Here is a 16234-nt window from a genome sequence, read left to right on the forward strand (position 1 = left end):
TTTATTTCAGGTAATGCATCAGTAAAGAATTTCCAAAGCAAATTTCTAAAGCAATTAATCCTTTCCATTACATTCGATAAGTACATTAGAACCCAAGTTTGAAAAACAAAGGGACATATTTCCCTTAGGGACTTAAAAATGCCTAAACATCATATATATATATATATATATATATATATATATATATATATATATATATATACTGTGTATGTATGTAGACATTTCTAGAGATGTGAGACCAATGTAACACACACAGAATTTCATATACATATCATATATATATGATATGTTTGACACAAATAGCAAATAACAAATGGCCACAGGAAAAGGCCCTGTGTGCCTGTACACATCTGACTGTCCAGGATGCTCCCGTGTCATTTTTTTTCTCTAAGAATGACGTCACATCTTTGCATACTTTTGCCTGTCTATGTCTTATGATAAAAATCCTACTTTTCAGCACTGTCCCTGAATGCTGTATTTGCTCGGACTGTTTTCCTATGTTCACAAACGGTGTCACTTCAGTTCTCAATGAACCAGCCACTAAATAGGTCCTTCACAATGAATCTGAGATCAATAACTAATTTTGAAAACTGATTAGCTTGCACAAGAGTAGGAGACAGTTCCAAATTTTGCCAGAGGACATAATCAACTTGTAAATAGCAGGATTCGTGCACTGGTAATAGGGTGCTAATACTGCCCAACTCTAGGAGAAAGTCTTTTTCACAGAGGGAGATCTGAGCATTTATAAGCAACTTCCCTTGCAAATTAAACGGTTTGCTTTTTTGATGTTAAAATAAAGCTAGTTTTATTATGTTACGTAGTTAGTTAATAAGAGTTGTTTGTAAATGAATTCTAATAAAGCAGAGAAGCTCAGCCTTGGGTGACTATTAAGGAGCCAAATACATTTTATACACTTTGGCTGGTTGTGAATTCCAGATGTTTCCTGCATGAAAAATGTTACATTCTAACAGTTAATGTTGTACTGCTAGCCATTCAGAAGATGTATCTTCCTATTAGACCTGAATGTTGCTATGGCGATAACTGTAAAAGTCTGACCTAAGAGAAGAGGTGGGAAAGGAACCTTATTAAAGAGATGGAGAATATCAATTATGTCAATAATTGAAAAGGAGGGGTAGGAAAAAAAGGCAAATATTTTGTCACAATAACTTCTGAAAAACAACTGAAGAGATGGTGCCCTAAAAAGATGTTTTAGTTTCTCACAGTTGGTTTATTTTCATGTTTCATCAATGGCCATGTGGATGAAATCTGAGTTCTCCACTGCAATGTGAGCCTGAGTAAATTGAACACATGCCTTCAAACATTATCCCACACGCTTGCACTCCACGTTCACAACTGGCTCACGTTAGAGTGCAACTTCAGAAAGCTTTAGCCAACTGGGCCCTTCCAAAAACACTCAGAGATGGGCTTTCAAAATCGAAGTCCTCGCCACTACAAATGCGGCATCATTAAGATTCAGATTGAAATGATGTCGACCCTGGCAATCTGAGGTAGGAAAGGAAGAGCCAAGTGACCAAAATCACGAAATCTGTTCTGAACAGAGCTCAGTTCGTTATGCTTTTTCTGAAAATGTGCATTTGTTTTATTAAGTCACAATTTCAGGCTATCTTCCTTTTATGCAGTAACTCAGAACAGCCTGGGAGCATGAGAAATACTGAGGTACGACTAGGGTGGTAACAGGGGACCCGGCAACCTTCTGAGTGGGATATTTATTACTGCTTTGTCAACACTCATGTATTTTTTTTTAATATCCTAAGGTGTCCCACTCTAGCCTTAGTTTCACCTTTGAAGGAAACGTCTCAAGTGGAGAGAAGAGAAAGGAAAAAGTTGAAAGGAGAAAGGTCCATTCTCCAGGGGTTTCCTGCCTCTCAGATGATTGTCGCACAGAAACTATTCTTCCAGCTAAGCTGTGGCCATGAATTCAACCCCCTTATGTACAGTTAGAGTGAAATTTTACCATTTTCTTACCCAAAATAGATCATTCTAGCTGGATCAGTAGAATCCAGCAGCCTTCCACTACTGTAAATTCTCTGTGAACTAGCTGGAAAACATACACACGGAGAGTGTCCATCGAAATATTACAGAAATAGTTCAAGTCCCCGTAAAACTCTTAAGAGACATTCCACTGTTTAACCGCCGTTACGATTGGAACCAGACTGAAGAAAGTGCGGCAAGGTAGAGGTCTCAGAAGGAAAGAAGTAAGGGGGCTTCCTTATCGCTTATGCTAAAACAGTGGACTATTGTAAGCAACACGAATGTAATAAAAAACTAAACTCTGGACTTTACATTGAGATTGCAGATACTTACCTGGAAGAAATAAAACTTTATTTTTATGTTGTGAATAAAGATGCTAATAGAAGACTTGAACATTTCAGTAATATTTTAAAAATAAAATGGTCACTTTCTTTTTCAGATTGATGTTGAATTTAAATTTAGCTATTTAAGAGAAATGTCCTTAAACATGAGATTTGAAGCAAAAGACTGAATTGTGCTTTCAGGACCCTATGGTAAGTGTTTGGAGATCATGCTTGATTCAGTGACATATGAGTTATGGAAATGACACTTATTAGAGTAGATTAATAAACCACTCTACAAAGTTTTGTGCTTTCTAATCTTGTCATAAGAATGGTTGTTTTACTGCACTTTTTGAAAAGGTCAAATACTTAAGTTGTCCAGAGAAGATCTTCCTGTTGTGCTGGGGAGGGGCAACATGAGGATTGAATTTGCATTTTTTTTTTGAGAACCGCTAGCTGCATTCATTTTTGGGAAAATTTGGAAAGCAACCTTTTAGAGCACGGTAGATATTATTATTTGTTCTACTCACAATCTTATTCCTTATTTCATTATTTTCAATCATGACCTCACAAACATATAGTCTCTCGTGGAGAATTCTGATATGTGGGCAGTGCCATTGTACTGGAAGAATTATCATATTAACATATATTCATGTAAGGATGTTTTAAATTTCACTGTCATGAGTACTATACACACATATAAGCATTCAGTTTGTGTGTTAGTGTTTGTGTGTGTGTGTGTGTGTATGTATGTATGTATGTATGTATGTATGTATGTATTTATGCTTTCCTGCATGCAGGCCTAAGTCACCTTTGGGGTCATTCTCAAAATCTGTCCACAATGCACTTTGAGACAGGATATATCACATGCCTGGAATTTGCCAATTTGGCAAGGCCAGCTGACAAATCTAATTTGCTAAAATCAGTGTGCATTAGAGTCAACTGAGTTCTTGCCACAGCTCCTATTTTACCTTTAGTATAACTGGTAAAGCAATATCTGCAAGGAATCACAAGCTAAAATAAAATTTACTTTGATTTTTAAAATGATTACTGTTGTGAATACTTAAGTCCAAATGGCATGGAGCAGAGAAAATATTTGCAAGATGTTCATAAATTTCTTTGCTAAAACATGAACCATTTCTGCAGATTAAGTCCAGGTTTTACTGTGTAGATAGTATTTAAAAGCTCTATTCAAGATAAGAGTGACTGTATTCTATAAATGCATGCTTCATGTTTCATTGTTACACGCTTATGTGAGTAGAGTGGTTCTTTAGTTTAATAAGAGCATCAGAATGTAATTGTCAGCTTAGAATGCGTCAAATACTGCTTAACATTGAGTAATAAGAACATCATTAGTCATTGGATAAAGAAAGATTCAAATTACAATCTCAAACTGACTTATGTTAGGAATGATATAATACCAAATAAAATAAGAGTGAGTACAACCAAAGCTACTGACTTACTATATATTTAAAAAGATCAATGTAGTATATATTTCAGATATGTTTTTAATAGTCTAAAGGAGTTTGGTATTAAGGACTTTCTAGTTATTCTTTTGTCTATCATGAAAATGGGCTATCACTAACATGTCATATTGTAAAAGTCACTTGCATCATTTTGGTCTCCTACTCACAATACTAAAATCATTTTGAGAGCCAATGGAAACTGTCTGTGGACACAGCCTTGTTCACTTAGCTTATTGTACAAGGCTGTTTGAACAAGGACCACAGCATTGCTTACCTGTATCACACTTGGGTGGGGATGCTTTACTTTTAAGAGTCTTTTAGCTTATGGACAAAGGATACTTTGAATCTGTTTGCAAGTGTGTGGACATGTACAATTTTGTAAAAATGTTACTCAGTTGGTACAAACAGGCTACACCCTTGAACTAAAATAGAATCATAGAGTCATAGAATTGTTAGCATTATAAGATTAGGCAGCATGATTAATCCAAAGGCGTTTCCTGTAAGTTATAGTTTCTAAAGTCTTATTTCATTAGTGTTGTGTAGATGTATTCTCAGACGTGTTTAAAATGAACTAGTGGCGGAGAAAATCCTACAAGGACATTTAAATGTGCCCTTCTGAGGACACGTTGGCAGGTAAAATTTCTTATGCCTCGGTTTCTTGGTTTATGTTTTATATATTGGAGAAAAGCTGGTTCCAAACTTGATAAACATTTCCCAATTTAATTCTGTCGTCTAAATATTTACTCTGTTGAATAAATAAATGAATCCGTTGGGACCTCTAAATGTCAAGTCACTGCATTCTTTTCCTTTCTCTTTTTATAAGGCATTCAGCACATGCCACGGAATAGATATTTGAGAATGAAAGACAGCCAGAACAGAAGCCTGGTCACCAAATAAACCTGGAGTACAGACAGTTTGGGGTTATCTAGATGCTGCCAACCTCTAGTTATAAAATAGTTACCAGTTGCACAATTATTTAAAAGGAGCTAATGATCATTAACATTGACTGATTGCAATTAAAGTGAGAGGGTTGTGCTGGGTTGAAATTCCAAGAACTTACTGCTATTGTTAAGCATACTATTCATCTGATATAGTTCAAAAAGTTCAAAATTCGGTCAGGAAAAATGCCTGTTGAATCAGAAGTATATTGAATTGAATAAACTCTTGCATCCAGCTGCATCCTTAAACGTATAAGATAGATATCTATTTAGACGAATCCTTGCCATTCAGGCTAAAATTAAACTAAAGTGCAAAGTTGCCAAGACCTGCCGACTCCTGAATGTTCTGGGTATGTTAGGGTAATACTGGGATGTTTAACACTCTCCCTGCCTTGACTAAACAGACTCATCACCTGAATCAGCACTTTATGTGTGGCCCAGGGAAGCAATTAGATTACATCACTTTTTCTTGATGACAAGGATTCAATCTTTTCACTTCAAACTAAAATACACACTCGGTGAAAGTTCATTTTGTGACTTTCCTGATGGGTGGCATTCACAAGTAAGACAACTGATTAGTGGTTCATATACTCGTCTCGTAGAGTACCATGAACCTTTTCAATTATTAAGACATCGTAAATCAAAACCAACATTTCCACCGGCTGGGTCACCCTTTTAAAAATTCCTATCTATCAATTACTAAAATTTCAATGCATATATTGTGATTTTTTTGTCAGAATGACAGTGTGATTTTTTTCTACAGATTGTACTATGAACACTGTCAGAGATTTCTAATGTTTGATTGCATTAACATTCTAGAATACAGATAAGATTCACGGTAGAGATGTGTGGAAATGTCAGATAAACTTATTATTTCACATGCTTACCAACAAATATCATCATTATCAACAACTACAACCAAGAAAATATTAGGAAAATGCAAAAATCCTTAGCACTCAACAGATGTTGATGTGATGGGAATAAGTTCTAGACGATACATTAGAAAAATTGACATATGTAAGACTATTAAGAATCTGAAATTTGGTTTCATTAGAATACTCTAAAATGTGCTGAGGAGATAAAAGTGAGGTGAGTGTTTGAATTGTGGCATCTTTATTAGTACAACTACAGAATATTTAGCACATAAACACCTGCACACACAAACATATGCACACAGAGACACACACACATACAACACAGATGAGAGAGTGTACAGTGCCCTTTGTCATTCTTCATGCTTAGAAATGTTCATTTCACACTTTATATGTAAGAGACTACAACAGGGGAGTATCTTTGTAATGCACGATGGAAACATTGTCTAACCCATTGCCTTGCAAGATGGCTTGAAAATATTAGAAGACTTCACTAATCAGAATAACCCTCGTCTCCAGAGAAGGTATCTTGCCTTCATGGGATGGGAGATCTGCTGAATGACATCGATCTCATGTAGTACTTGTTGACTTATGTAATTCTGAGAGATGAAGTGCACTGCTTGTCAGGCTCAACTGCAAGATGTAATTTACCACTGATGTATAATCATAGACAACACATACTGAAGTACACATGCCAGGTCTGTCATGGTCTTGGTGGGGTGGAATGACATGGCTCCTGCCCTGGGACAGGACCAACAGGGCATGGGCCTCCATCAGTGCGAAAGGTTGCTGTGGGCATAAGGCTTGTTCGTATAGTAATGTACTTATTTTATGTTCCCCCTTCAAGGAATGCCCTCCCTGTTGGTGTTAATGATTCCATGATAACCAGACAGCACAAGCTTGGAAGAGGAAGGTGTGGCTAATATCTCTGTAGAATGGTAAATACTGGGACCGTCAAGACAGCCTTTAAGGCTATGTAGAAAAAAAAAAAACCTCTAAAAACATTGGTTTAAAATATATAATTTTTCAAAATATTGGGATGCAATATGAATTATACGAGGGGCTCCACGAATCTAAAGGAATAAAAGTAGCTGTACGGTGAGCCATCTTGTTAGAAAGATACAAAGGAGATGAGGAGATTTAGGGAGTGGCGACTGCAGGAGATCCCACCTAGCTAAACTTGTTTGTTTACACATACAGAGGCAGACAGATTACTGAGTTCCCGGTAGGCCCAGCTCAGAGCAAGGTTAGGCTTGGGCATACAGTAGAAATGGTAATTTCAGGGTGGTGTCTCGCCCAGCTAGCTACTGTCTGTGCTTAACAGAGGCAGGCAGATCTCTGAATTGTTTTGTAATGGTAAAAGAAAACCTGTGCTTGCTGTCTCCAGGGAATCAAGAAGCTGGGGTTACAATGCAGATCCATAGGATACTCAAAAGAAAATCTGGGGTAAATGACTGGATTGATATGTAAAATAATAGACTGGGTTTAAGGACTACAAGAGATGAGATATCCGAAAACATCTTTTTAGAATAGTGAGGGATAACTGCTTGGAGAACTTTGGAGAACTATATCAAGCAATATATATGGAGAGAGGAGGGGGGAGGATCTGGAGATCTCTGAAGAAACACAGAGCACAGTCCAGAAAGCTGTTTTGAGCAGAACAAAGGCAGCCAGCCATCTTAGACACATGATTTGACTTCTAGTCATTCATTTTTTTTTGCTCTTCCCAGACACACTTTCTGTTGGAGTCCCTGTCCAAGCTACTGTAAGTCCATGGCATTTCAGAGTTTGGAGGAAGTTGGAGAAATTAAGGCATTTAAAATTGAAACAATTGGAAGCCTACAGATTTTTTTTAGCACAAATAGAAATATATATGTAGAGCTGGGCCTTTGGCAGCAAAGGGAAGAACAGAAGGGACTATGGTCGCCTGTTTGAGGACAAAATGAAAACGAATACATTAGTCCAGGGATAACTTGAATCTTATAGACAAGTCATGGACGTTTCAATACAGACTGTTTGCTTTTTGAAAGAAAATTTCCATTATCTAGAGAGCAAGGCCTGTCACAATTACTGCTATCTAAGACAAGTATGATATAAGAAATATGCTTATGATGTCACTTTAAAGGCCACAAATGAGCTAAAAACCATGTTATATCTGTGTTCATTTTCATTTGTATATGAGCATAAATATAACTACATACATTTATTTTCATTCATGTATTTAAAGAGAGGGTTTCTTCCAGTGGGGTAGGTTGCTCTCAAATTAGCAGTTCCTCTGCCTCAGCTTCCTGCACGCTGGAATTACAAACTCCAGTGATTATAGGCTTGCACCAACAGGCCTGATTCCAGTTTAGTTTTCATAGTCTTACCTCTGGAGTAAGTTGGTATAGAAAACACACGAAAATAAATATGATTTCAAAAGTATCTTATAGTGTTGAATGAACTTAGACTGTTCTATGAAGATTAAGTTATGGGAAGATTGAATGGAAGGAAGCACTTGAGAAGAAAGGATGAAAGGCAGTACGTGTTGACCCATAGTGCATTAAGTCAAGAGTATGAATGCACTGGTTAGAGAATATACATTGTCAAAGTGCAATTTACTTCCTCAAAAGGAAACAAGACCGAGGTATCAGAGAAAAGAACTAAGGCCACGCAGTGATGAACTTGGAGAAGAATGAAGTATTCTACCCATGATGTGATGTAAATAAAAGCTACTTGAGTTTAGCTGGATGTATCTTCCAGATGATTACTATTCAACATGAGGTCCACACTCCCCAGCCACAGTGAGAGGAAGGCAAACATTTGCTGTGTTTAGAAACATTCACAGCAAGTAGGATCGGAATTCAATGGAAAAAATCATTTTTCTAATAATTTAGTTTTATTATGTTTCACAAAATTTTTACAGATTGCAAAAATGGGAGATTTATCAGGAAAACCATTTGAAAATAATAAAAATCACTACCTTCATAATGGTTGAGTGTGTTTTTGTGGTATGTGTGGTATGTGTGTATGTGTTATTCAAATGAGACTTTATCCTTATCAGTATGATACTGGATATGCAAAATAACAAAGACATAAACATAAAGTTATTTAATTATTCTAAGTAAAATAAAAGAAAGTTGGTGGGGTTTTTTTGTTTGTTTTTTGTTCTTTGAGTGAGAAACAAAGAATTCTCCTGTGGGAGAGGACAGCCAATATTTAATTATGCTTGTCTCACTTTTGTCCAGTGGACCCTTCTCAAAATTTAACACTTGCAAATGAACATCAACATGAAAAATTGGCACTTTCAAGCTAGAAAATAATAAACAATCTGCTGTCTGATGCTTTTTATTATTATTTATCTTCTTTATTTGAAACTCGAGATATTAGAAAGATACTCAATAGACCAATCTTAAAAACTTTGGAAAATTTTGCCCCAATAAGAAATACACACACACACACACACACACACACACACACACACACACACACACACACCCTGCCTGAAGCCATAGATAAGTAGTAGGGTAATTTTCTCGTATACCCATGCTGAACCACTAGCAGTTCAAAAAGTGTTTGCTAATATTGTTATTATAGTATAACAAAGTGTAAGAAGCCAAATTCAGCTAGAACACTGAAATAATCTAGAACACATTGATAAGAAAATTATTACTTTATTGCTATGTGATAATTGATATACAGGAAAACAATTTCAAAATAAACATATTTTCATTTCAAGTTTCATTTTTTTCAAAAATAAAATGGATTGGGAAATGTTTGAGTTTTGCTTGCCTGCTGTTCCTTTTTCTATGGCACCAGACTGAATCTGAATCAATTCTTGTATTTGGAGGCTTTTTGACTGTACATTTAACTTCTTTCATTTGAAAGGTTAATTATAATAAGAATTCAGAAAAATATATATAAGCAAGTGATCATTTCAAAGTATAATTTCTACCTCTGCTTCCACACAAGAGAACTGAGCTTAGACATTAAGAGAATCTTGGAATCAGCTATTTTGCATCACACTCTTTCTAGTATATAGTCCTATAAAGTCCAAGATAGAGGCCATCTTGAGCTTACACAGCACGACATTATTTTAACTTGTTTACATTTGATTGAAAACATGAGCTGATATAATGACAATGAAGACACTTGAAATTTAGTAGAAATAATTTATATTTGACATAAAGCATTTACAAATATCTTGGAAGATGTGAAAAATATGCCATTATTTTGGACTAGTAGTTCTGAACGTTTTCTTATTAGAGATACCTAGAGACAATTTATAATGTAATATATTCATGCTTTTGAAAGCATACTCATCAGAAGTAAGAGAAGGAAAATGTGATAGCTTCATATGGCTCTGGTAAAGTGCTTGAGATGAATTAAATGATGCTCTAAAAGAGCAAAGTTCCTCTCTACTCATAGTTTCCAAGATTTGGTTCATGGTCCGTTGTTCCCATTGCTCTATGTTTCTATCAGGACTGAACATACTGGTGAGGACAAATATTGGAAGAAAGCTCTTCAGGTTAGGTTTCCTGAAAAAGAACTGAGAGGGAAGAGTGTTTGGGGTTTAAATCTCAGCTCGTGTCCAGACAGACCACACAAAACCAACATGGTTCCACCTGGAAAGGTTTTAATGAGAGAAGAAGAGTAGAAGAGAGGAGATGGCCAGCCATGAGCACATGGAGGAAAGGGGAGAGGGGAATGGGGAGAGAAGGGACCAAGGGGAAGAAGGCAAGAGCAAGAAAGCAGAGAAGAGAGAGTAAGAGAATGAGGAGGGAGCAAGCAGCCCCTTTTATAGTGTCAGGCATGCTTGGGTGTTGCCAGGTAACAGTGGGGTGGAGCTTAGACAGAATGCCAACAGAAAGTGCCTAGTCCACAGATACTCTTTAGAGGCAAGCCCCAAAAGATTCCATTCTTCCAACCAGATTTCCCCTCCTGAAACTTCCACCAATTCCTTACACAATATTAAATTATCTGTCAATCACTGATTTATAGAGAGCTTAGCTTCCCATCACAATTTTAACTCACATGTGAACACTGCTGCCCTAAGGGAAGAAGATCCAGCTCTATGAAACAATTCCAAATGCAAAACTATAACAGGAAGACCTTAAAGGAAATCCAAAGGACCCCAATAAGCAGTACCTTGAAAGATTCCTAAAAATGATGCTTATGGGAGCTGTAGGTCCCATGTGTTAGGTTGCACTCTCAACCTCCTCAGGGGTCAATAATATTGGATACCACAAAGTAAACAACTGTGTGTCTCCCGCTGAATCTGGATTTAGAAAGATGATGTCAGCCCATTGCTGTGGTGCTTGCCTAGAACACACAAAGCCATGGGTGATCCCTGGCACTGCCTCATCTGGACTTAGTGCTATAAGCTTGAAATCTAAGCACTTGAGAGAGGGACACAGGATGAGCAGAAACTCAAGGCAATCCTGGGCCATGTAGTATGAGTTTGAGGTCAGCTTATGCTACATGAGACCCTGTTCCCTATGCCTTCCTCATGACAAAAATTTCCAGAATCTTGAAAAACATATAATCAATGAATAGCATATTGGAAACAAAGAAAGTATATGAATATTGACAAATAGGGAGGAAGATTTTTTTCTCACGAACCCTCATGTAATTAGACCAGGCAGTTAGGAGATGACTCACTGAACATTGTGCCTGTTGGGCAAATCAAAAGGCCTGAGCTTGGATCCCCAGAACATACGGAAAAAGCTGACCGTGCTAGTACTAGGAAAGGTGTTATAGTAAGGAGAGCCAGATAGATAGATTCCTGGAACTCGTTGGCTATATACTTAGTCAGTGACCCATCTCCAGCCTAACTGAAGAAACTCAGCCATAAGATCATAAGGCATGGAGAAAAAGAGAAGATAGTTGATGTTAGTCTCTGGTCTACATGTGTACATATAGCCAAACATACATGTGTACATACACAGACACACATAGACGGAATAAAGGCTCTCCCTAGGTAGTACATGCTCAAGTTCATCCTCTCTGTGCCATTCAAGAAAACTCAAGTCAGGAGTAGATCTGAAGCTGCTCATGTTGGGCTGAGCTGCCTACTTGGTGGGACTAATAGGTAAAACCAATTTACCTCTCTAGAAAACCTCACTTTTGTTTCAGGACCTTAAAGGTTGTGATCAGCGTAACTAACAGCCAACGTATGCATGAGTTAACAGGAGCTACCTTAGTAGTTTGGAAAAAACATAAAGTAGTTGAGTCTTTTAAGACATCAATGTCAGACGTCTTGAAATTTTCACAAATTATCTCATTACTAATTGGTTAAGGATGTGTGGATGTTAGAATTGAAGCAAGGGAAATACTTTTTAAATGACAAATATTTAGAAATAAAAATTTAATTCATTATAATACATTAAATGCAGGGGTTAAATACTAGATTCCATGCAACTAAGAAGAAAAATACAATCGAGAATTTCTAGCTACAGAGCACCAAAAAGAGAGAAACGTTATGAAATATGTGTGATTAAGACAAAGGAAAAGCAAAGCTGTATGGTGAACACCAGGAAAATTAGTGAGAAAGAGAAGATTAAAAAACAAAGTAAAAATCTCCAATAAACCCTCACCCTTGACGTCATCAAAGATAGACTACGGAACAGCACTACAGCCACAGATAATTAATAGATAAGCTACTGCACATCCTCTCGTCCTTATGAATGGTGAAGTGAGCAGTTCCTGTAGATTTTACTCCCATTCAGTTCCAGAAAGGAAAAAGCCGCCCTGATGAGATTGGGACTCTGAGACTCTACATACAGCCCTTCAAGAGAAAAACTAAGACATAACTGCGTCAGCCAGTTCCTACCAGGAAACCGCAGGATTGTAGAAAAGCAGCTACCAGAGATCATGTGATCAGGATTAGTCATTAACCTGGTCGTAGACATGGAAAGTCATATGTGCAGATATTATGTATTGTAGGGGATGTGGAGGTCAACCTTGTGAAAGAAAAGCTGAGGTGGAGAGCGAGGTGCCAACAGGCTCCTGGGACTCCTCAAATGTCCCAATCTGCCTTACAAGGCATTAGGTTAAAGATGGCTCCAGGAACACCTGGGAGAGCAAAAAGGAACCAAGGCCAGGGTGGTGGCTTCCTTCCCTCTCACCACAGACATCCTAAGAGATGATGCTCCCCTTATGCTTTCTGACGAATCACCTCAGGCAGGACTTTCATTGGGGCATGATGACTGACGGTGTGATAGAGGCTTTAAGGGCTTGGGATTGGCTCAAACAGGGCATATCAGCTTATGTGCTGTTCAGTAAAATCAGATTTGCACCCTGATGCTGGTCTCCTGGGTCTGATTCCCGGGATCCGTTCCTGTGAAGACTCTATTGCCTCTCATTCCCTCACCTCCCCACACCCCACCATCCTTGGTCCTGTTCCCCCAGTACATTATTCAGAAGAATTTGCTTTACAAATGCAACAGTTGGCTTGCCTCAGAAACTTCCCTACTCCTTTAAATGCTCACTAATTATGCCAGAAAGGATGGGGAGTTCTTTTAAGTGATCCAAGCACATTTCAGTAGGTAGATCAAGAGCATTTACAGTAATAAAAAAAATAACAAAATACCCAAGTTCTATATAGGTGAAATTTCTAATATTTACACTTTAATACAGCAACACTGAACAGCAGAAAAACATAATTCATTATTATAAGTGGAAAATCCAAAACTAAACAATCCAGTCCAGCCTAGAAATGCAGAAGTGAAAGTCTAAGTAGACAGACACATTAATATCATGATACTAACAGCGATGTACGTATGTTTTGGCACTCATATTAAACACTATGTATGAAGATGAAGGATTTTATTAAACATCAACCAGAATTTGTGGAGGCAGAAATTACAATGTCTGACATGACAATAAAAGCCAATGAAGAAATAGAGATTAAAGAGGTAGAGACTGTTGATCTTGAAGAAACACTCATTACAAAAATAAACACGCATTGAAATAAACCACAGAGAAGAGAAAAACAGTGTAATAACTACCCAAGAGTTATCCAAGGCCCGAACAACTGCAAATGACTTCACAGTGTGTAATTTACTATTACAAAAATATTTGTGGGGGTGTAGCAGAACACATATTAAAATAATCCCACTTTTTCAAATTTGAGATAATTTAAATTCAGAAAAGCAGAGTGCTCCAGGAACTCCAAACATGTTTTCCCTGCGTAGTGAAGTTTGTGCTTTTGCCTAAGCTCCCTGCATTCAACTCCTGAGTTGACAAGAATTATTAGTAAGATGAGAAATTGAGTGTTCAGCCTTTTAAATCTTATATAGCTTCAGCAACAGAAACATCAGTAGTGAATTTAAAATCCCATCCCCCCATCCCGAATGTTTTTTCTTTTTTTGTATTGGTTATTTTATTTATTTACATTTCAAATGTTATCCCCCCCTATCCAGATTCCCCTCCACAAATCCCCTATCCCATCCCACTCCCCCCTGCTTCTATGAGGGCGTTCTCGAACCCAAACTCTAGCATTCCCCTAATCTGGGGCATCGAGTCTCTACAGGACCAAAGGCCTCTCCCATTGATGTCAGAATAGGCCATCCTCTGATACATATGTGGTTGGAGCCATGGGTCTCTCTATGTGTGCTCTTTGGTTGGTGGTTTAGTCCCTGGGAGTATGAGGGGTCTGTTTGGTTGATATTATTGTTCTTACAATTGGATCACAAACCCTTCAGCTCCTTCAGTCCTTCCCCTAACTCCTTTACTGGAGTCACATCATCCTCATATGTATCAGTAAGGCTCTGGCAGAGCCTCTCAAGGGACAGCTATACCAGGCTCCTGCCAGCAAGCACTTCTTGGCATCAGCAATTGTCTGGGTTTGGTGGCTGCAGATGGATCCCCAGGTAGAGCAGTTTCTGGAGAGCCTTTCCTTCAGTTTCTGCTCCACTCTTTGCCCCTGTATTTCCTTTAGACAGGAGCAGTTCTGGGTTAAAAATTTTAGATGGGTGGGTGACCCACTCCCTCAATCAGAGTCTGTGCCTAATCTCTGGTTATATGGTCAAATGCTATTTAAAGAGAAAATAGCTCTGATTTATTTTTAATTTAATTATTTTACTTATTCACTTTATGTCCTATTCACTGCCCCCCTCCTGGTCACTCTCTCCCATAACCCTTCCTCCATCCTCCCTCCCCGTTTCCTCTGAGCAGGTGCCAACATCTCCTATCCCAGGTATCCCTTTACCTTGGCACTTCAAATCTCTGTAAGGCTAGGTGCTTCCTCTCCCATTAAGGCCAGACAAGCAAGGCACCTAGCTAGTAGAACATATCACAAACACAGGCAACAGCTTTGGGGGGGAAACCCTGGTTCCAGTTGTTAGAGACCCACATGAAGTCCAAGCTGCACGTCTGCTACATATGTGCGTGGAGGCCCAATTCCAGCCTGTGTATGCTCTTTGGTTGCTGACTTTTCAAGGAAACAAAACAAAACAAAAACCCTACTTCTATCATAGTCTATTGTTAGAAAATAACACAGTGCTTAACACCTGCCCACTCAGCCTTGGCATAGACCTGCAATCCACTGGCAGCAGAAGGGTTAAAGAGTGTACTAATACTTTCATTCTGCCTCTATTACTTTGCAGTATTCACATCTCTGTTTATAGACTTGTGTTCAGTATTTAGCCACAGCCATTCCAACACAGCAGGACCATTAGCTCTTCATTCATATTGCTTTGGGAGAGCTTCTTTCCTGGGTCTCAAAATGCATATACAAAGAGAATACCATGGGACTTAAATTTATAGTTTCTTCCATTCTTTCCAGTTTCTTAAAATACAGCATGTGTACAATATGTGCTAAAATTTGGGGGCACATAGTTTGAAATTATACTGCAATAAAAATTTAAATTACCCCCCCTTTTAGATATAAGAAAGCTGTGTTTGCTTGCTCAAAGGAAACATGGAATGAGTATTGATAGAGAAACACTGTGTGAAGTCCTGGGCCCCAGACTCAGCATAATCCAGGATAACGCAAACGTGTCATGTATGTATGTCACATGTCTGAATCTTAGCATTTGGGAGGTGGAGGGTCAGAAGCTTAAGAGAATCCCGAGTTACATGGATAGTTAATGGCTTCTATCTTTCTATAAGGTCATATCCCAAACAATAAACATATAAATCGTTTCCAAATTTAGGCAGAAAAGAAAGAAGTCACAAAAATATACACAGGAAGGCTGCAAATCTTAGACGTACAAATAGACAGGAATCGGATCATGTAGAGAGCTCTCTGCTCAGTGTAAGTTAATGAGAATTGAATGTGTTGTTTTAGTTGCAGTAGTATTACTGCTTCCTCTCAGTTTAGAATGAAAATTAGAGGCACTGAAAGCGATAGCCGGGAGAGATACTGCAGTTCACCTAGATTAGTTTTGTGTTGAAGCGATTGAAATCAGGGATTAAGTGTAGAAATTAAGTCCACTATCTCAGAACCACTTGGAACCCGAAAAATAACTAAAGCAGAACTTTGGGATCCCTGAGGCCAGTGGTGACTGCGCCATGGGCACGTTTCATACGTTTGCTCCCTGAAGTTAAGGATACAGGCGTGCACAGAGTTCAGAGTCAGTCTGATTATGAAAAGCATGCTGGGAACAAGATGTTCAGCATGTTGGGGGCTATGGTTAACCTAATCTACTCTACAATGGGGCTTC

The 16234-nt window shown here is 38.1% G+C and overlaps 1 protein-coding gene and 2 long non-coding RNA genes across 33 annotated transcripts in view; 1 reads left to right on the forward strand and 2 right to left on the reverse strand.

Annotated features, from left to right (window-relative positions):
- Positions 1–2120, reverse strand: part of LOC134480951 (uncharacterized) — a 20121-nt gene extending 18001 nt beyond the window's left edge. The window contains exon 1 of the long non-coding RNA XR_010056001.1: positions 1987–2120. This is a non-coding gene — a long non-coding RNA (uncharacterized LOC134480951). The remainder of the gene's footprint in view (positions 1–1986) is intronic.
- Robo2 (roundabout guidance receptor 2) overlaps positions 1–16234 on the reverse strand; it is a 1567832-nt gene that overhangs the window by 575438 nt on the left and 976160 nt on the right. The window lies entirely within an intron of this gene.
- Positions 2163–6899, forward strand: LOC120095537 (uncharacterized). The gene is made up of 3 exons (XR_005491061.2): positions 2163–2216; positions 2432–2525; positions 6436–6899. It is a non-coding gene; the product is annotated as an uncharacterized LOC120095537 (long non-coding RNA).

This window comes from Rattus norvegicus, chromosome 11 (assembly GCF_036323735.1).
Source record: "Rattus norvegicus strain BN/NHsdMcwi chromosome 11, GRCr8, whole genome shotgun sequence".
Lineage (NCBI taxonomy): Eukaryota > Metazoa > Chordata > Mammalia > Rodentia > Muridae > Rattus > Rattus norvegicus.